We start from the raw sequence: 22,244 nt of genomic DNA, 5'->3' as shown, positions 1-22,244 counted from the left end.
TGATAGTTTGTTTACTTGTGGAGTGGATTAATTTACAGAACGTTATTTACAGAAAAAACACCCTAAGTGTACTTAATATCTTTTTATTTTTAAGGCTAAAGGCGACACAAACTGAACTCCTCGTTATTAGGAAGCGATATCATCATGAAAATACTTTTTAGTCAAGTCAGGGGTGTCCAAAGTGCAGCCCGGGGGCTAAAGTTACTATATTATGAGGAGAAAATCATTTTTGGAGCATAAAGCTGAAATGTTGAAGACAAATATCATTTTTAATGTCGGAATGTTATGAGAAACAAGCAAAACAGACACACGTTTTCAGAAAATTAGGCTTCTTGGGTTGGTTTACAAAAGGCAAGCAATGGTGTGGACACCCCTGAGTGTGAAGTTGAGGGAAATCAGAAGATTTGAACCCAGTTTGAAAGTACAGTGTTAGTGTGTGTACATACTGTAAGTAACACAAGAGGAGTACACAGTGTTAGCGTGTATACATAAGGAACACAAGAGGAGTACAGTACTGTAGTGTGAGAAAAAAACAACAACCAGGGGGCAGCAAAGTCTACTATTTAGAGGTAAAGTACACACTTTACCCATAAATCACAAGACTACAGCAGGTCTGTGTATGATAACCAGTATAACCAACTATAAATACAATATATACAACCAAATAACCAAAGTAGGCAATTGCTGAATGGAGGCGCGTGGTGATTAGACTTTATGTGAAGAAAAAGTACACGCATTTTACACCTTTTGACTTTTCACTGCACTGTAATAAAAAATCACCGTAACTCTTCAAAGGCAAAGCAGCGAAAATCAGAGCGAAGTGACTGCTACAAACGTCATTGCGGGTGTGAAGCCGGCAGACACCCACTCAACCTATATGTCTGCCATTAACAGGCTAGGAAGAAAAACAGCATAAGAAGGGAGTGAAGACCTTCAAAATAAAACTTGATAAATGTTATTTGAAATGATCAGCTCAAACAACTAGACGAGAGCGTTTTATTATAACTTCCCTTCAGCATGTTGCCACTTAAGTAATTCAATTATTTTCCGTACCTAACTCATGCAAATAGATTATAACTGGGATACATTCTGTCCTTGAAATATGAACGCTGGAAAGTAGGCCTTATTAGGTTTCCGCTTGACACAGAAAACCGGAAGTGCAAATAGTGGAATCTCCAGCTTGACAGCAGCAGACAGAGGGCGGAGGAAGAATCAGTGGCAGCGGTGCCGCTTCACCTCCGGCTACAAACAGGAAGCTAGTCCGCCTTGCTGAGCGCCCACCTGAGCCAGGAGCCAAGCGATGTGACGGTCGTTTCTCAGTCAGACCTTATGTGCCTGACACTACTCCTGTCGTCTCATTTCCGAAAGTTTGTTCAACCAGAAAACCGTTAACCCTCCCGAGGTAAGTCTGCACTTCAAAGCGGCTCAGATCAGAGTCAAGCTAAACTCCGCTCATTAAACTAACTTGTCAGCCTGTCAATCCTTTGCAGCCAAACGTAATGACAGAAAGCTAATTTCAAACTGATATACTGCATATATGTGCATATTCAATCCAAACCGTACTATCGAAGAGTCGTATTTGTCCATCTGATTGAGAAATATATGAATGAGACAAGGTGAGACGTGACTGTGGTGATTGGCAATGATTTTAATCGATGTTAGACTTTATAAGTATTTGTATGACAAATATTTGTGGAACGCATTCGGATGTTACGGAGCAACAATTTCACACAAACAAATAGACGAGGTTATTTTCTCCCTATGACTCAGAGGACGTCAAGTTTACTGCACAGTACTTCTTTGTATTTGATGTTTTTTTTTATGACAGTTAAAGGCAAGCCAACATTGAAAGCCTTGTTTGTTCTTATTTGACTCACATTTATCTCAAGTTGCCGGATAACACTTTCTCATAACCTGATCATGATCTGATCATCTGATCATTACCACTACCGGTAATTTTCCTCATCCTCCTTCCATTCTCTGGGTTTCTTCTGATCAATCAGTCATCATCTGACTTGAGATGGTCTTGTCTACTTCAGGGTCACAGTGGGTTTTAGAAAACTCAAATTTGTCTTATATGGAACAGCATGTGGTAGGTGCCAGCTGCGATTGTCCTTGAGAGCAAACAAAACCAAAGAAGGGGGATGTGAAACTTTTATTGGCGTTGTCAGCCATTCTGCCACAAGGGAGGATCCACACAAGACACATGTCCTAGGAGTTATATTAAGTTTAAAAATTCATCTGACAAAGTGCATCATTTCATTTCTGAATATTCATTTTTGGCTAGAAGCCTTCTAACCCAACACTCCAGGTGTTTTTCTTCTCACAAAACAGTTTAACAAATCTATCTACAAAAGAGCTGATAGAAGAAGCGCAGGTGCTTTAAATAACGTTTGGTGAGGTGGTTGGAAAAAGTCCATCACATCCCTCTTAGTTCCTTTCCGTTAGAACAGCCAGGTTTTTTTTTTTGTGACAAAATGTACTGCCATCATATTACTTTAGTTTACTCAGTACTAACCACCCTCAATCATTGCCATATTGGCTATATAATGCAAGGGAAGGGACTTAACTTGAGTGGTTACAATTCTCAATTAAAAATGAGAGAAGAAGAGGAAGTAGGTAAATATTGCGATTTTCATTTCTGGTAATTGCGCGAATAATCGATTTGGGACAGCACTGCAATGTCAAAATGTGGGCCCTCGGGAGCCAAGTATGCGGCGTACGTATTATACATATTAAAGTGTACTGACAGAAGCAGCCATCTCTATTAACCTGAAGCTTGGCAAAATGAAATAAATGTATTTTGAATGCTGCACCAACTAAAGACATGGACTGGCATTAAATTCTAGCAAAAAGCATGTAGAAATTAGAAATGTATCAGAGGAAATGAGATCAGGGCACTGTCTATGCTCCATTTGTGTGCTTGTGAGTCACTGCAAGTACTTGTGACTCGCGCCGTCCAACCAGACCCGCATCCTGCTTAGGCTCGAACCAGCGTCCACAGATTCCTGTTAAATTGAGAGCCAGCGAGCTAAAAGCTAGAGCTGTCAACTTGTTTAGTGTGGAGCACATTCGATAACATTTTTGTTATTCCTCTGGATCATTTAATACAATAAAACAACAACCATATGTTTTAAAGCAAGCATAATTGTCTGCCCATACGTTGTTATAATGTAGAAATGACAACATAAAAACCCTAATGCTGTTGATTGACAGCACTATATATTGCAGTATATTATATTATAGTACACATCTGCTTTGTATTTGACAAGTGTATTTGGATCAGACACTATTTCTGGCAGCCCTTTGTTGGATGGGGTCGCTTACCAGCCCCGTTTCAGGGTTAAAGCTACAGAACTCTGATAAGGCAAACTGACGAAATTGAGCAGACATCAGCTAACAAAGCAGCCATTTACTCCAAACCAGATTTAGCCCATAAGCAGGTTTTTACAGAAACAAGTTTCACTGATCAAAACTGTTTTATAACTGCGATGACGTTAATAATCTGTTTCAATACCGGCCTCACTCTGTGTGAAATTTCTAACTGCAGTACAGATACCTAAACGACAAAGGCTTAAATCCAGAAAAGGATGGGCTGCAACTTCAGAGCAAGTTTGTGTTTATGTTGAAAACCGTCATGGATGACTACTATTTAATGTTGTGGCCTTTGAAGTATTGATGTCCCACTGGCATGCACTTAAAACAAACCAGCAATATATTTATAATATCATATCTATCCCAAGTTTCCAAGCACTTATATTAGGTAGCTAGGAGTGCATCAGGGCCCAGGTGGATGCTGCATGTCATTGCTTTTCTGGTGAGGTATTTTAAGAGTGAGTGAGAACCAAGAAAGTGACAGGGGAGATACAGTCGGTTGATGTTTTTGGTTTACATTTGTTAACAATGTGAATGAATTCCTTTTTTTGGACTTGGGGACATGCTGAAAGAAGGAATAAATGAATCTTTGGTTCAAGGAGGAGGAACATACTGTATGACGACGGGAGCAGCATGTTTAAACAAGGATACAGAAACGCTACAGTACAGCCAAACGGCACCAGGATGAAGACGCACGGTCAGAGGAGTGAAATACGTGTGAATCAATAATTTCTTGTGTCCAACCTCTGCTTGAGCATAGTGTTTTCAACACTCAAGGTAGGGAACAAAGGTGCAACATTTAAAAGTAAAGAAGTTACAAACCCAAAAAGGAAAGCAGCAACCCTAGAAAAATGTACTAGTTTCTGTTGGTCAGGCTGGTCAAGATTTGTTTTACTACCAGTGTACCTCACAGTTGCTCTGTATAGCTTACAAATAACGTGGCTTTTGTCGAGTTTTCCAACTTTCTTGTGAAATCCAAAGACGTTCCAAATTTTTGAATTTTGTTTTGCTGAGGTGTTGAAAATCTTTGCGGTACGCTACGTTTTGCTGACAGCTCTGGCGTTGTTTTAGAGACGCATTGCTAGTGTTGTGATACCCGGTGCATGTCTCCTGAATTGATTAAACTGTTCGATCAGGTAGGCTGTTACTGACACAGCTGTATCATCGGACATCAATTTATCATTCACAAACCTAGTAAATACTTGAACGGCTGTGTTAAGTGCACCATGTGCACTTAAATTGCAGCTTTTAGATCTTGTTTTCATGCATACTGTACACTGCATATGCCAAGCAGCAAAGAAGGAAAAAGACAAATAACTCACCTAATTGTGAAGACAACAAACTCATAAAACAAGTTTTCACACATTACATGCTTTGACAACCAGGCCTTTTATACTATTTGTATTGTCAGTGACTTTTTCCTGTCATTACCGTTAGAGGATTGTGTAACATCCTCCCAAAGAGCACCATGCAATGGAGTTGTTGGAGGCTTATTCACTTGTGTGAGCCTTTCACAACTTGTTGTTGAGCTCGCAATTTCACACTTGTATTTTGCAAGCTGAGCCTTCTTTATTTATTTATTCTTTTATTTAGAGTGAGCACAAGGATGATGCAAATGGCAATGACCATAGCAAGAAATACAACTGTGAGATAAGAACAGCCTGTTGAAATTCTCCCCTCCGGTGCATCGCAGGCCAAGACCTGCCAAGGAATTCAGGAGAGGCAGCAAGAGAAGGATTGAGGATAAACAGATACGCTGAATTGAAATTAATCATACAACTTCATTATAATTTAGATGCAGTTGTTGAAATAATACAAAACAATATAATAAATCTGTACCCTTTTGTACAGATGACTCAAATCTGTTTGGAAAGTAACAGCAGCTCTGTGTTTCATCCAAAGATGAGCCATGCAAAGAAGTAATTCCATTTCCATTACAATGGAACCTCGGTTAGCGAGTTTTTCTGATAACGTCAAAGTTACGGAAATAGTGTTTCTCACCTTTATAAAAATGCAGGCACTTAAAACTTTGTTTGTCTCCATTTTGGGTTATTTTGCAGCCGTGATCAAAAGAAAAGTAGAGAGTTGAGGAGAGAAACACTCCGGAATTCAAGGAATAAATCATAAGAAACACGAAGGTGGCGTTCCAGTTGATCTCGCTGCTTTATTGTGTCTTTGGCAACAGTCATGTCTTCAGTGAAAGTAAAAGTAACCTTAAATGTTGATTTCATTCATCATTTACATGTATTTATATGCATTTCAAGTTGTTTTATGCATGCAAAACTATAATTGTAAAACCATAAAAATATGTTTTGTGTTAACATTTTGGGATTTCTGGAAAGGATTAATGGGATTTACATGATTTCAAATTTATTTGGTTAGAGTTCGTTTCAGTTGGAGTCGGACCTTCTGGAACGAATTAATTATCCTAACTAAGGTTCCACTGTAGTTTTTGTTTTTTTGGTTTTGGACTACAACTCAAATGCAATGTCTGATACTCATTCCTTTCTAGGAATTGTTTGACTTTATTCTTACCTGTGTCAGCTATTTTAGTGACTGTTGTGTTGTTTTCTTTCTTTAATGGTAGGGTACCAACAATTTTGTCAGTGCATGTGTACGTACTGTACTGTAACTGCCCACATGTCCATGCGAGTGCTACAACTACTACATCCGTCACGGAAGTGAAGCATGTGTGAGAATGTGTGTTCACTGTGTAGCAGGTGTGGTCTGGTCTGCAACTGTCTAAACAATACTTTAGATGACCTCACACGATCAAGCTGGATTAAGACTCTAAATTGTCCACAGCTATGAATGTCAGTGTGAATGATTGTCCATGTGCCCTGTGATTGGCTGGCGAGCAGTCCAGGGTGTACCCCACCTCTTGCCCAAAGTCAGCCGGGATAGGCTCCAGCATACCCTCGCGACCCTAGTGAGGATAAGCGGCATAGAAAATTGATGGACTTGTAGGGAGCTCCCGAGTTTTGAAAAAGACAGTGTTCCTCTGCATGTATGGAAAGTATGGAATTCGATTTTATAGATCTGGAAAAGTATGGAAAATGGAAACTCAAGTATGGAAAAACATTCATATTTCCAAGACAGTTGCCATTGTTCTGTTTTTTTAAATGATAAAATTATCAATAACTAAAAACAAAAGAACAAAAAATAGATTGATGGATGGATCTTTTTTCATGTGTGAGAACATACAGTAGGCAACACATCCCGAAAAACATTTGCAAAGATGGACAAGCCAACCCTTTGTATGAGCCACATTACCTAGCTATAATCCCCTGGAAAGTGGGAATAGTATATGGTGACATAATGGCAGACATGCTCAGAATAATGAAAACAAATACTGAATTCCATCATTTAGTTACATGATACTCGGGATGCAGCTACCGATTTTTTTTAAATCTGGTTTTGATTAATCGAGTAATTGGTTAGGTTTGAGATGCACCAAATCAGTTTGCATTAAACCCAAACAGTTAGTGGTTTGGTCCGCAACATATCAGAAAAGAGACAAAAATGTTGATCACTGTTTTCCAAAGACATAGCTGATGCGTGTGAATATCGTGTTATGCCTAAAACACAAAGGTAGGTCTGCTAAACATGCATTTACTGAGTCTGGGGAAAAATGTATGGAGAAGGTATGGAATTTTGAAATGTCAAATATGTAGGAACTACTGAAAAGAGCAGCCAGTAAGTAGATTGTAGAGGACTGTTTCTGCCCCTAGCAGGTTTTGTGGGCTTAATTGATAGACGACACGGGACAGATAAATGAAAACTCCAAAACGTACAAAAGAATCCTCATTTGAATTGGGATTGTGGTTTATATTGTACATGGGGATTCCCCTTCCTTGATCACTGGTAAACACATCAATGATGAACAGCCCTTAATTGCAGAGGAGCGTCATTGGCTCTCATGTGTCATTTGTGTCTGCCCCCCCCAGACATAGTAACACTGTTTTCTCTCTGACTGTTTACCCTTCTTTCGTAAGAGGATATGAAGACCAATGGCTTCAGACAGCTACAGTATATCATTGTGTGTCTGACTGTGTTAATGATGGTAATTATGGTCGGGAAGTTTTTTTAAATTTGTGTCATCTGGAAAGGTGTGTGTGTGTGTAAGAGCAAGAGCAAGTGCTCAGGCAGACCTTTGTTCATGAGGCAGTTGGAAGGGTAGTTCATTTACAGCAACTGAGGGAAAGTCAGATTACACACACACACACACACACACAAACCTCATTCACTCTATCCCCCACCTCCTGGCTGCTTCACAATAGCGGCTATAAATGGAGATTGAAAAATGGAAGCTAAATTTAGACAGAAAAAGGCCATACTTAGATTTCCCATGGAGAGACGCAATTAGTTATATCACTAGTGTCAAATATTACATATTTTCTAGATATCCGAATGTGTGTGTGTGTCTGTGTGTGTGTGTGTGTGTGTGTTAGATGTCTGTCCTTTTAGGATTTTAAAGTGGGTGTGTTTTTGGAAAGTTTTTATTTTCTTTATTTTGTGTCAGAAGTGGGGCCATGTAATGTTTTTGTGTGTTCATTCTTTCAAGTTTTTGGGTGTCATTCTGGATGAGAAGTTGTGTTGGAAATCACATATGCAGTACACAAAGGTAAAACTATCCAAAGTAACAGCATTGTTACATAAAGTAAAGGGTTCACTGGATAACAAAGCAATATATATTTTATACACCACCATGATTGTTCCATATCTGACCTTTTGCATTGAAGTATGGGGAAATGCTTGCAAAACGTACACTCAGTTTTCATTTTTCAAAAAAGAGCAGTAAGAATAATCTGTAGAAAACGATACAGAGCCAACAAATCCATTATTCCTTCAGTTAAAACTGTTAAAACTGTGAAATTTCATGAATTAGTATGTTATAGTATTTTGCAAATTATGCTGAAAGCTTATAAAAAAAAAAACTTTGCCAATCAATATTGAGAGAAGATTTGAAAAAAGATAAAGCAAGTATTTGTTAAAAGGAACAGTGATCTTCAAATAAACAAGATTCAGGACTAAACTGATGGAACGTGTTTCTGTAAAAGGAGTCAGTTTATGGAACAATCTGAATAAAGAAACTAAAGAATCCAAGTCAGATATCAAATTTAAAAGTGTTGAAACTAATATGTTGAGGAAATATGAAATATGTTGGTCATGATTGACTGCCATACTATGGTTATTGTTATTGTGGGGAATGGCACTGGTTGAGTTGTAATTGAGGAGACGTCTGTGTGGCTGGCTGCTCTGTGTATACTTTTTGTTTATATTGTTGTTGTTTTTAAACACAGAGCTGCTGTTGAATTTTGGTGGGGAAAAAAAGGGGCAGAGACAATAAGACTTGCTTCTTTCTGCTCCCTTTCACTCTGGTTTGAAGAGTGTTGTGTTTGTTATATGTTTTTTTCTTTCTTGAATGAAATAAATGGTTTTAAAGATAAATACATTTTAAACGTCTTCATCTCATTTAATACAAAGTTTTTGGATCATTCTCGCTATTAGTCCAAAGTGTGCCTGAAACTTAAAGTGAGAACACTGTATAATAAAGCCACCTCAGACGTACTGGATCAGACAGCCTAGCCTCAAGTCTACTACGATGTGCATAGGAGTCGATTTAGATTGATACTTTATTCATCTCTTAGAGATATTCACAGTTATATTTTATTCATTGATGACTATATCATACTAATTAGAAAGCTGTTGAGTTTCTAGAAATAACATAGAATTTGGTGTGTGACCTGTTTTTAGGTACATTTTGCTCGCTGAGTCTTATATATGAAATCAGTTTTTCTTCAGCTATGGTTACTGAGATATGAGCGACTCCTGTGACGCATATAACCGGTTGGCTACAAGGTGTCTCCAAATCATCATTACTGCCTTTTTGATTGATATAATGCTATTTAGTTGTTATAGCTTTTTACAGCATTGTCCTTTTGAGATGATCTACCGTCATGAATATACTCACTTTTATGTATGTACTTTATTTATCCCACAGCGGGGAAATTTACTTGTTACAGCAGCAAGCATCCTTTATGAGATACTGTCTGTGATTGCAGTGGCACAAAGAGTCAAAAGTGTGATTGTTGTTTCCAAACACTGTTCGCTACGTAAATTAAATGCTGCCTCGCTAGCATGATGTGACCTTATTTACGCAGCTGATGCAGCAAGAGCCCTCCAGCCTACGCTCCCTGGTGGCAATGCAAGCCATACTTTGGCGAACTGAACTGAAATGAAAGGTGGCTGTACACCTACTGTGACAGCAGTTAGTTAACTGTTTACTGGATGATACAGTACATCTACATTGTAGCTGTCTTTTTTTCTTTTGGGCCCTCGGGATACGTATTTTACTGCTACAGGACAAAGATATAAAACAAGAAGCATTTGTTTATTATGTAACCCTTCAGAGAGGAAAAACAACTCTCTTCGCAATCCTATACGCTGCAGTAATCATGAAGATACTTGCAAGAATAAATGGTTGAAATAAATCAGTGACAAACGTCCAGTGTAATTCCAAACAGAGGCCATACTGGCAAACAAAAGAAAAATGTATTTGTGAAAGCCTGTGCATGAGAGACTTGGCTGCTGATGAGGCTTTGAGTCATTTTAGGATTCTGCATACCTAACATTCCTTCTCCAGGAGATCAGCGTAAGAGAGGAATGGTGTGTGCGGGGGGGTTGGGGTGATAACGTCCTTTTGCATCAAAACTAATCAGATTATTTACATAATATTTGATACTGGTATCCAGTACCAAACTTTCAAGCATTTCGGTCTGGCTGTAAGTCGCTCGGAGATAATGTGCATCTGTCAACAAATGCATCATGAAAAGCAACAAAACATAAGACAAGCTTTTTTTAGGGGTGTCGTGGCACCATTTACATTAAATACACAAAAGGAGAAGAGGAAGCCAGAGGGAGGGGGCCGTGTTTATACCAACAAGGAGACAAACAAACTCTACAGAAGCTGAAACAAGTCACATTTTAGATAGATACAGTAAAAACAGTATGTTTAATAAATGTTCATGAAGAAGACACTTTAAATAAGCACCATGAAGTGTATAGAAACGTATCAAACAATTTTTTTTAACAAGAAATTTCATTTTTGTATTCATAAATGAATTAAGAGACTGAAAATCATATGTCTGTATTTAGTCAGTTGCTGACACAGCAGCTACAGTCGCCAAGCTAGACATAATTCGTGTCCTAACTGCTGTCTAAAATGACATTTCTTAATCCACACAGGTGTCATATAATTATAGAGTCTGGAATTAGGCGGTGGTAACTAGACCTCATTTTGCCTCATTTCAGTGTCACTATTAGCACCAAAATGAAGCATCCATATCTTAGTTTTTTGGTCCGGTTACTAATGTTTACGTCGGCACTTGTGCAGTCAGTCCATGTGATCAACTGTATCATGGCCTAATTTGACTGGTGCTTATAATTTCCATAATCACTCAAATAACTAACATGTGGACCCTTGCCATACCTTAGTACCTTAGTACTGAGGGGCGCATTGGAATTGATCAAATTGGTCCACATCTGTTTTGTGGACTAGGAGGAGGCTTGTCCCTCGCAGTGTTCTGTGGGGGGTGCTGCAGAAAAATACATGGTCTGAGGCTTGCCGCTATGGGCTGTTCAGTCCCGGTCCGATTGAGTTTAGTTCACATTGCTGGCAGCAAGTGTTTGCACTGGTTCTGTTCAATATTTTTATGGGCAGAATTTCAAGGCGTCTCCGATGCACTGTGAAGATTGTGGATGCCCATAGCAGAGCAAACTGCTGGTTGTTGTCCCTCCAGCAAATGTCACATCCTTGCCCCACTTGACATTGAGCAGTCTGTCCTACAATCTGTAGTTTCTATGAAAGCCTCTCTCTCTCACACCCACACAGGATCATGTGAGGCTTCCAACACAACCCTTCAAAGAGTTAAACATTGGCCATCTTTTGCCAGAGATTTTATCATCATATAGAACAGCTAATTTCCTGGTACTGCTGACCCCATGCATGGTTTCATTGCAGTTTTCCTGTGTGAAATTAACTTCTATGAATTCACCCTCAAACTCTCTACGCATGTAAACATTTTGGTGCCTTCTAAATAGGTCTGCCTCTCGAAAACTAACCGCAGTTGTTTTTTTGAACCACTGTGTGCCACACCCAGCTAAACAAGATAGAGCATCTTAACCACTGTAGAAAAACAGGAAGCTGGATGTTGTCAACTGGAGTGAGTGTTTTGTGTGTCATCGGTGTACAAACCTCGTCATTATTTACAGTATGTTCTTCTGGAAGTGTATTTTTTGTGAGATGCGTCATGGAAAATGTCAGTGCATATTTGTAGAATAATACTTGAATCCAGTGACCTTATTAAGAGGCTCTGCATGATCACGTCCTCCTAGCCTTACTGTATATTTTCATTAACAAGTGTCATGCATAGGGGTCATGATTTGTGTCCAGATTAGTGCAGTCGGATAAAGCAGTGAGATTGGCATCCCACATTCCCACTAGCCAGGTGCAATAGCACATTGCTGCGTACCTATTTTAATAATGGAGTCACCAAGTCGCCCTTTGATTGACTGGCGACCAGTCCAGGGTGTACCCCGCCTCTTGCCCGAAGTCAGCTGGGATAGGCCCCAGAACACCCGCAACCCTAGTGAGGATAAGCGGCATAGAAGATGGATGGATGGATGGATGGAGTTACCAAGTTGGGAAAAAAAAATCTGGATTTTACTTGGTAAATGGAAACACTTACGACCCAAAACCATGTTGTGATGGAGTGGTTCGTCATGGACTGCGGGTGATAACATACACGCACACACATCACTGTTAGAATTGGGCGATCATTTTTAGATACTGGTATACCAGTATAAATTCTGCCAATGATAAGAAAATGACTTACAGTAGTGTTGAAAATAATAGCAGTCCAATGTGATGAACCACATTAACCCAGGGTTTTAGGATATTTTCTTCTTGCTACATGGCAAACAAGTGACCAGTAGGTGCAGTAGGTTCTCAGAAAACCGACAAGACCCAGCATTCACGATATACACATTCTTAAGCTGTGCAATTTAGGCAATTGGTCGAAGGGGTTGTGTTAGCAGTGTGACATTAAATCAGTGAGGTCATCAGTTTTGTGAAAAAACGGTGTGAATCAGGTGGCCCCTATTTAAGGATGAAGCCAGCACCTGTTGAACATGCATTTCTCTTTGAAAGCCTGAGGAAAATGGGTCGTTCAAGATATTGTTCAGAAGAACATTGTACTTTGATTAAAACATTGATTGGAGGGGGGAAAACATATAAAGAGGTGCAAGAAATGATCGGCTGTTCAGCTAAGATGATCTCTAATGCCTTAAAATGGAGAGCAAAACCAGGAACACGTGGCAGAAAACTAAAGACAACCATCAAAATGGATGGAAGAAGAACCAGAATCGCAAAGACTCAGCCAATGATCAGCTCCAGGATGATCAAAGACAGTCCGGAGTTACCTGTAAGTACTGACAGTTAGAAGACGTCTGTGTGAAGCTAATCTATTTACAAGAATTCCCCGCAAAGTCCGTCTGTTAAAAAAAAAAAAAAAAAGGCATGCGCAGAAGAGGTTACAATTTGCCAAAGAACACATCAACTGGTCTTAAGAGAAATGGAGGAACATTTTGTGGACTGATGAGAGTAAAATTGTGCTTTTTTGGTGTATTAAGAAAAGTGTATAAAGTGTATGGTGAGGGGTTTTACAGCCTTAAAAAATAATAATTTTTAGAAATTTAAATTGGCTACTTTGCGGATTTCACTTACTACAGGCTATTTTGGGAACCTATCCCCCGCGATAAACGAGGGAACACTGTATTGCTTTACATAATGGGGCACACAATATATCAGGAGGACTTTTCTTAAAAAGTTTTATTGTACGAATGTTAATTACAATTAGTGCTGTCAGTGTGGTACTTTTAAGTGCTTCGGTGAAACAAAAACAACTTTATTGTTCTTATGGTTATTATTATTTTGAAGTATGTTATGCATGAAATACACACATCAAGCGCATATTTGTTATTCTGCTATAGTGCTTTTTTTAATAACATGTTGGAAACTGCAAAGAGTGAAATTTCGCAGAAAAAAGCTGTCCAACTCTAACAGGCCTTTTACATTACACATTATCAAGGTGGATTCCCGGTTAGTTGATCATTATTTAATTTTCTCTGTTCAAACAGTTGGTTCAGCTGTAGTTAATACTTACCTACTTTCTACTAATGCTTTCACAATGTCACTCTTTTTAGACTACACAACCAAGTAGTGAAATCAGAAATGCTCAGAAGTTGAGAGCTGGGAAAATGTGTGAAATGCCCAGTACTGTAGTAATGACATGTACCTAAATGTGCTGATACTTTATATTTTGCTGTGGTTAAATACTCATACACTGGCTCGCGCAATTATTTTAAGATGTTTCACTTCACCGGGATATTATTTGCAGTGTTTGCGCTTTTATAAAGCCACACAGCATTCCACAATCAGATAATTCAGTACAACATTGGTGTCAGCATCTGGTGTGACTCATACAGTATAAACTAGGGATGCACACATTTTTTTAATCGATACCTTTCTGCTTCTGAAGACAGATACTGATAACCATTAACTTTTTTTTCTACTATTTTTGTAATTTGAGATTTTAATATAGTTTGTGCACAACTGGCGGTAAAAACTACTCAAACAAAGTTGGATATGACAAACTGTACCTGTAGGTATGTCAAATATATCATTACGTCACTACGATTAACAAAACATTTATAGAACAGCATCTAACCATCATAGTTCTCCCACGCCTCATATTGGGTCCAAAATGCTGATACTATGAAGGAATGCATAAAGGTAGGATTTAATGACCTTATTGAGTGCTAATGTGCATATTTGTTCGGTGCACCTCTCTGAAAAACAAACTCCAGGCTCGTACTGGTGGCTCTCGCGTTGTTTAAGAGACGGACTGTCAACCAGTTGCTAGTCTTGCGATACACGGTGCATGTCCCTACAATCGGTTAATCTAAGGATTTATGGCTGATTCTTATTAATCCAGGAGGCTGCTACCAATGCAGCCGTATGTATTATTGCTTGTCAAACCCGACATCCAGTCGCATCGGTTCATCGTTCACAACCCTAGGAGAAAGTAGTTGGCTAAAGACCCAGTTATGAGTGCGCCAGTAAAAGGTGAAAAAATGGGCACTTAGTGTCGCTCTCAAAGTGGGTTCAGTTGTCTGTCCGAGAGCCTTCTTCGTTGTGCAAAGTCTCCCATTTATCAAGCAAAAGCTATCTGTTTTCTTCCTTGGTAAAGAGCAGCTTTCCCACTCACCACACTGCCAGTGCTGTATTTACCTGAAAGTCACCAAATTCACTGCTTCACCCACTCCCACCATGTCTTCTTACCCATCAGATGCAGCATCACGGCCACTCTCTGGACACCTTCAACGATCCACCGAGGCACAAGAAATAAGGAACTCTGGGTCATAGCAGGTAAGACAGGATATATGTATGTCAATGTGTTAAGTACGCATTGCATGTACTTTACCTGTGATGCTGTCTTTGGGCCTCCGAGTGAAAGTGAGAGAAGAGAACTGGAGCACTGACTTCGCTAAAGTTAGGAAGAGAAGACTTTGTCCTGACAGGGAGAGAACGTGTACAAGTCAGGACACTTTTACTATTCACCAAGCACAAATTATGTAAGGAGGTTTGATCAGGGTGCTGCTTATTTTGAATACTTTGTGGGATCTGATCTGTAAGTAGTTACGAGTGGCACTCTCAGTAGTATTGACACAATTTTTGGTATATGCCAGGTTTTCTACAATGTCAAGTGTGGACATACCATAATTTCTATTGACTATTGAGCCCACCTGAATATAAGTCGCACCCACACTGTAGACACACTGTAAACCTTGCAATCCTACCTACACTCAGTGTTCCCAGGGTCACTCGTTAGTGCTGATGAGTGAGACGCTTTTTGTCATCTGAGTTCAACAGCTGCCGTGGTCCAAGTAGTCCAAGCAGAAGCTGTAGTAATTCTACACTTGATCAAACTTAAAATTTGTCAGATCAAAAGACGATTGCCGCATAACACTTGGAAACGTGGTATTAACGTTCACTTGACTACTTCCTGACTGCACACAAAGCATCATGGGAACTGTAGGGGTTTTTTTCCCATAAATTAGCGGCATCATTGTTGAAACTGTAGGATTCAAAGTGTCTAAGTAGCATCTTATAATCTGTAGGTTACAGTAGATGCACTAGCTGCAAGAGCTTGCAGAATAAAAAAGTGTCATCACCCCTGACTCTCAGCTGTATGTACAGTGGAATCTTCATTTTCATACGCCCCGGTTTTTGGTGAAAATTATTGCCAAAATATGCCTCTGTTTTTATACACTGTCTCGGTTATCGTATGACCAAACAGTTGAGTGCCCAAACAAAGCATCCACCAAAGCATAGTGACTCATTCTGTGTGAACAATCGATAGTGGGTTTTTTTGTTTTTTTTTTAGAGTGGAACACTTTGACAGATTCTGGCCGGGGAATCCTTTCATCATCTTAATTATGTGTGTGTGGGTGGTTTATTTGTTCATAGAACGCGCACAGAACAATGAACAACGGCGCCTCCTCCTTTCAAGCACTGTGGCAAGCGCTGATGGGGTGTTCAACTGTACTACAAATCTTTGAGTGACTTCAGATATCTCACAACATATCTGCATAACCTCATTTCTTTACTGGAAATCAATGCCAGTAACCGAAAACGATCAGTAATCACCCACTAGTTTCCTGTGTATTTCTGACCCTTTAATTCTATCCCACTTGCAAGAGGAAGATGTCTTGATCCAATTAGTTATGTTCCATTTTTTGCTATTTCTGTCTAATATATCAACACGGCCAAATTGTTGTAGCACAGCACAAGTGGTCTAAAGGCACTGCACAATCCTGAAACGCATAACCTTTTCCCCAAGAAAGAACCTTTGTGTGCCATTCTTGTTTTGAATATTACTATGAAGCCATGTGATATAACCCTGTCACCAACACAATCCTAGGAAGCCCTGCCCTTCAGTGTGTTCTTAGGAGCATGTTTGGGTAACTTTATTTTTTTCCCCGTTGGATATGTACGTAATTACACATAAACCCAATCACCTCAGTGGCAAGATGATGGCCAAAACCAAGAAAAGTCTGCTCTTTCTGTTCTTGTGTACATCTGTGCATGTGTCATTCAGTGCCAGTGTCCACTTTTGCCCTTTGTCCAGCCCTTTGTCCACGGCTGAGATGAATGGTGGTTTGGCAAGATGCTGAAAGACCGACGCTGAAAAATCTGTTCAGTGTATGGGAGCCGTCCCTACGACATTCAAAACTGCTGTGTGGGCATTTGAGATATGTTGTGAAAAAGTTGTCAACATTTATTGCCTCTTAATGTTTTTTTCTTTGTTGCCCTCTGGGCCTCCTTGTACCAGTGGATTGGGAACATGTGTCATAGCTTGATTTACATGATGATCTTCATTATTTGCACAGCCGTCAATGTAAACACAACACTTTAGATGGTTTGGTTAACACATTGTATCTGTCAGGTGAGGACCTATATTCTGTGACATCATCAGCTGACAACGTTCATGTGGTCGCGTGTTTATGTGTGCTGCGAGGTACTGAACGTGTGAGTAAATCACCTGAGGCTTCGGCATCCACACTGCAAAATACAGGAGGTCATGTGAGTGTGTTTGGTTTTTGCAAGGGGTGCTGTGTGACTATTGCCATGTGACCCCTTTGCCCCCTCTAGCCTCAGTGTTAGTACTGGAGTTGTGTGTTTGCATGTGTGTGTCTGTCGGTGTGTAAGGCAGAGCCGGTTGGGGTTTGTGTATGTTTGTGTCCAACAGAGAAGTGTTTGGGGGCAGGGGATGGTGGGGGGGCGAGCCAAGGGCAACACAAGGGCAGTGTTTGTGCAGGGCACGGGACTGTCCTCGCTGGCACGCATGTTCACGAACACACACTTTCCAAAAACAGAGCCTTATTGTGGACACCCCTCCCAGTTCGGTCCACCCATTACAGTTACTACATTGTGTTACACTTTAAAACTCTGGCTGTTCTGTTATCGCTCTCTTTCTCATCTGTCATGCATCACATTCCTCGCCTTTCTTCACTTCTTTCACTTCCTACAACTCTATGTTTAACATTGTTGTAATTTTATGACATCATCTTTATGCTGAGCCCCAAGTCCCATGCACGAGTAGCTCGGATGGATACCCAAAGCCTTGGACACCGTGGACACATGCAAAGCTTATTTTCACCCTTGTCACAGAAGCAACTCTGAACGTGTGCGCCGGTTTCCTCAGCCGTGGTATATTTGCTTAATTGTAACATTCATTGTGCATAGATTTAATCTATCAGTGTTTCCTGCTTTATTCCCTTCTGTTTTACCTCCCTTCATCCATCTTCCACGCAGCTGTTAGGACAGGCAGTGCCAATAGATAGCTGTCATTCAGACGCAGCATTGTTACAATGTAGACCTGCACTCAGTGCACTACCGCAATTTGTTTGGCTGTGATCCACCATGAAGTCAGAGATAGTGGCGTATGTTGATGCTTCCATGCATCTGTCTTAAAAGAGTGTTTATTTTAGCGTTTTCTGATGCCAGTGCGGTAACAGTGGTACAGTATGATACAGTGGTGTACACATTTTGCCATGACTGTCCATAGGAAAAATAAATGAATAAGTTGAAGTAGGGTTTTATATCTCACAATGCCCAAAGACTTCCTGTGCAGCTTTTAAACCTACTTTGTGATTGTGCTTGACCATCCAGTGGGGACCATGTTGATTTGATGTGACACACCACTAAAAATAACTCCTCAGGGATTACAGCGCATGCTCAGCGTCTTTATGAATGACTTGTTGGGACTTTTGTACTGGCTGTTATTTGTCATTCACTTCCAGTCTGTCAGTGCTTCCTTCCTGAGCGTGGGCGTGTGCCTCCGTGTTAGCGGAGATGGTTGGTCTGATGTGATGTATGATCCTAATATGGCTGGCACGCGCACATTAATTGTACAAACCATAGAAGTCCCCAACTAATACATCAAGTCCTGCAGCTATCGAATATTTTAGTCATCGAGTATTCTACTGAAAATTTTTTTGATTAATGGAGTAATCGAAAAAAACATAATTTTGCTTGGCTGAAGTGCAATTCTAAATACACAAGAGAAAATCAAACTTTTCACTAAATAATGAATGACTATTTGGTTTATTTTTTTTTTTACATAATCAACCATTTGGTGTCTTACGTTCACATTGTGCACAGGAACAAACTGTATTTTCTTGGGTTTGACGGACTACATGATGGTGCTGTTTGTAGAAGAATGTATCCATCTGAGACTGTAACTATTTACTGGAAAAGGAGAGAAATAATAATTGCTTTGCTAAGACATTACTAAGACTAAATTGCACATTACATTATGTTGACGGCTGTGCATTTATCATAAACGTAGATAGGCTGACTAGAAATAAGACAAATAAATATTCTTTATATTATATTGAGTTGTGGCAGTGTTCAAAGTAAAATGAAGACACCTGTCATGGAACACATTTCTCTCAACTAAGTGAGTGAGACACGCACATCAAGGAATCGCGTGTTCCATTACATAGTATAGTCTGCTAGAAACGAGCAGCTACTGATTAGTGAGCTAAAATGTTTTTATTTTCCATCACAGCGCAGTTTTTTTGCAGATGAAATAAACCCTGTATGAAGTCACGTTACCATCGTAAGAAACTGACACACGTTCGACAGTAGTCATAGTGAAGAGAAAGCTAGCCGTCCACACTAACGTTATGTTAGTGAGGTACATTAACCTTATTCTCACTCATTTGCGCTACGTTAATTTAGCCTTGTCTCAGATCTTCCGCTCCATTCGGGAGGAGATGATGCAACATATAAGATGTGCTGGTGTGGTATGCAAGTGCCGCGTTACGACGGGTACACGGCACGGTGTTCAACTTGCTGTTTACCCACATTTTCTGTCAGTTTTTTACATTTTGTTTGGTGACAAAATTGCAACTTCCATCCATCCATTTTCTATGCCGCTTTTCCTCACTAAGGTGGCAGGAAATTGCAACTTTATTCATTATTCATATTGAACCATTAATTTCAATAAATTAATAATAATTTCTGTTTTATTTATTTTAAAGTGAAGTATATTGAGGATGATTTACAATGCCTGAGCTAGTATAAAACAAGAGAAAAAGTAGTAATAGTAAAATAATTTTACCATTAAAATAAATACATTATTAAAGGGTCCCTGACATGATTTATTAACTTTTCTTACTGCAAATACAGTATGTTATATATTGTTTGGAATTATGTTCTACATTATTAGATATTTTGAAAGCAAACAGTAAATTGGCAAAAATTACTCTTAGAGTTATGGCGGCAGCTCAACCTCATTTCCGGAAGTGATGTCATCGGGTTAACGCCTCTCAGATAAATCAGAGTAAAGGCTTCTCGAGGTAGATCGGCAACAAAATTTGATGCAAAAGTGTTACACACACATGCATGCACACACACACGTTCTCATTCAGATTTCTAACAAAGTAAATTACATTGAAAAATATAAACACCAATGAACAGAGTGTTACTCCGTGTGCCATTTTTGGTGTGATTTGTTGTCAACAGAAACATTCACACAACACGTAACACATCCCTTTTCTGGGATATTGTTTTTTTCAGGCACACTGTGAGTCAAACTGTAATTTCCAGTTCTTGTGAATACACACATCATAGTGCGGTAAAAATAATCCAATGACACAGTGCTCACATGGCAATTTGTCCTTTCTTTACAGTCTCTTGCACTAAGTGTAAATTATGAAACCAGCAATAAATGATACCATAGCGTTTTCCATTTCAATAAATCATTCAATGTATTTTTAAGTAAAATTCTATTTGAGTGTGTCTGAACATATTTTTCAGCTGAGTATTCTGTTTTTCACATTCCACTGACACTCACTCACGCATGCACATACTGTCACCCTTTGCTGACACAAGCAGTCACAATATTGCCAGTATGTTCGTCATCAGGAGTTTTTCATGAGAAGGGAATACGTTGCAGGAAAGTGTTTCACAAGAAAAGTTCATAACCATCGAGGCCACCAGGCCTGACTTGATTACGTCGAAACAAACAAACCGTGTTGGCTACACAAACAAATACAGGGCAAATTGACACACACTTATTTGTGGAAAGCCTTACAGGCGTCTTACAGCGAGTGCTCAGTAACCAGAATGTATGTTGCCATGTCAGCCCTCGCACCATGTGCTTTGGCAGACACTTTAAGGAACTTCCTGTATGAATTGTCATCTGGCATGCATACACACAAACACACCTTGAAATCACGCTGCTGTTTTAATCATCACACTCAATCATCATCACAAATATCAATATTATTAGACTGCACATTGTCTTATGCTTTAGTGAAACGTCTAATGGTCTTTCTGCCATTCTTGATGGGAGGTCCTGGAAGGGCAGCTGTAGGTAGAAATGAGTAGACGACTGAAAATAATCCGATCAAGTCAAAAATATGGCACACTTGCTCACGTCACAATACATTAACACTCGGTCTACCAGAATTCTGCAACTACTAGAATGACCATAGCAGTCATTTTGACTCTTTGTATATAATTTGGATTATCATTGAAAAGATCTCAAAATAAATTGGTGGAATACGTAAAAAACACATCAGGACACTAAATGAAAACTATAGTGATTGAGTGTTTGATTGAATTGACACAACAACACTTTTCTGCAATTACACATGCAAACTCGAACTGCAACCATTTTCTCTGAAGCAAGGCTAAAGCCTCCATAGCTGTCACCTTCTTTCTACTTGTCATTTTTGTCTCTCTTGGGTTTAGAGTGATGCTATAGCTAGGTTTTAGCATCACAGAGCATAAAAAACAAACAGCCAATAGAGCAGGAGGAAGGGCGGGAAAAATGTAGCCAATAGTGAAATATGACACCTCGTGTAAAAAGCAGGCAGTCAATTTGACTGCTATGGTCATTCGAGGTAGTAACACTCAGATCTCTTTTGTGTTTTAAAATTTTAATGATAAAACAATGTTAGAATAAAATATACACACATTTAGGAAAAGTCAGGGTCCTATGGGTACATAGTTGTTTTTTTTTTTTTAAACTAAGTTATGACATAGCAAATTTTGAAAACAGTCAAAATGACTGCCTTGGGAGTTCGAGTGTTAATGCACGTTATAATGACAAGTCAAAAGAAAAGTCAATGAACCAATTATATCGTTCCTCCCTTGAGTTGGTGAAAACTCGAGCGAGAGCGGCCAGGGCAAGTTGGCTCCGCAGCCCTGTTCAACAAGGCTCGCTGGGGGACGGGGCGAGTGAGGAGGAAATGTCGACTGTCATGCCAACGACAGTGCAGCATGATTCATTGAGTAAAATGGCAGTTTGTTTCCATTTTTGTAGGTGTGTTGTCCTACATAATCTGCAGTTTTTTTTCCATCAGTTTTTGTGTTGCGAGCACAACGCAGTCAAGTTCCATTTTCATCAAAATGTAAGCCCCCCACTTGAACAAAAAATGTATTCAATTAAGTAGTTATTCAATTAAGTTACAGTGTGTCATTTTTAATAGAATTTAAATGTCATAACGGATGGGCTCATTGGAACTGAGCTTATGTGTTTAATGGCATTATCATAGTTGCCCTGGTTGTTGTGGTTGACTACAACCATACATTTTTGTGTTGTTATTTTTAGTTATTTTTTAGTGTTGTTTACAGTGGAATAATCCAATCTATTGTAAATTCCGGAGTATAAGCCGCACTGATGTACAAACCGCGGGTGTCCATGTCATGAAATGGGATATTTACTGCA

The 22,244-nt window shown here is 39.4% G+C and overlaps 1 protein-coding gene across 1 annotated transcript in view; it reads left to right on the top strand.

Annotated features, from left to right (window-relative positions):
- The first annotated feature begins 1,199 nt into the window (after positions 1–1,199).
- pik3cb (phosphatidylinositol-4,5-bisphosphate 3-kinase, catalytic subunit beta) overlaps positions 1,200–22,244 on the top strand; it is a 52,739-nt gene continuing 31,694 nt past the window's right edge. Inside the window, exons 1-2 of the mRNA XM_054794256.1 lie at positions 1,200–1,402; positions 14,787–14,866. The gene's annotated coding sequence lies outside the window, so the exon portion shown is untranslated. The remainder of the gene's footprint in view (positions 1,403–14,786; positions 14,867–22,244) is intronic.

This window comes from Dunckerocampus dactyliophorus, chromosome 12, assembly GCF_027744805.1.
Source record: "Dunckerocampus dactyliophorus isolate RoL2022-P2 chromosome 12, RoL_Ddac_1.1, whole genome shotgun sequence".
Classification (NCBI taxonomy): domain Eukaryota; kingdom Metazoa; phylum Chordata; class Actinopteri; order Syngnathiformes; family Syngnathidae; genus Dunckerocampus; species Dunckerocampus dactyliophorus.
Note: the sequence above shows the minus strand (reverse complement) of the source record. Positions and strands in the feature narration are given on the sequence as shown.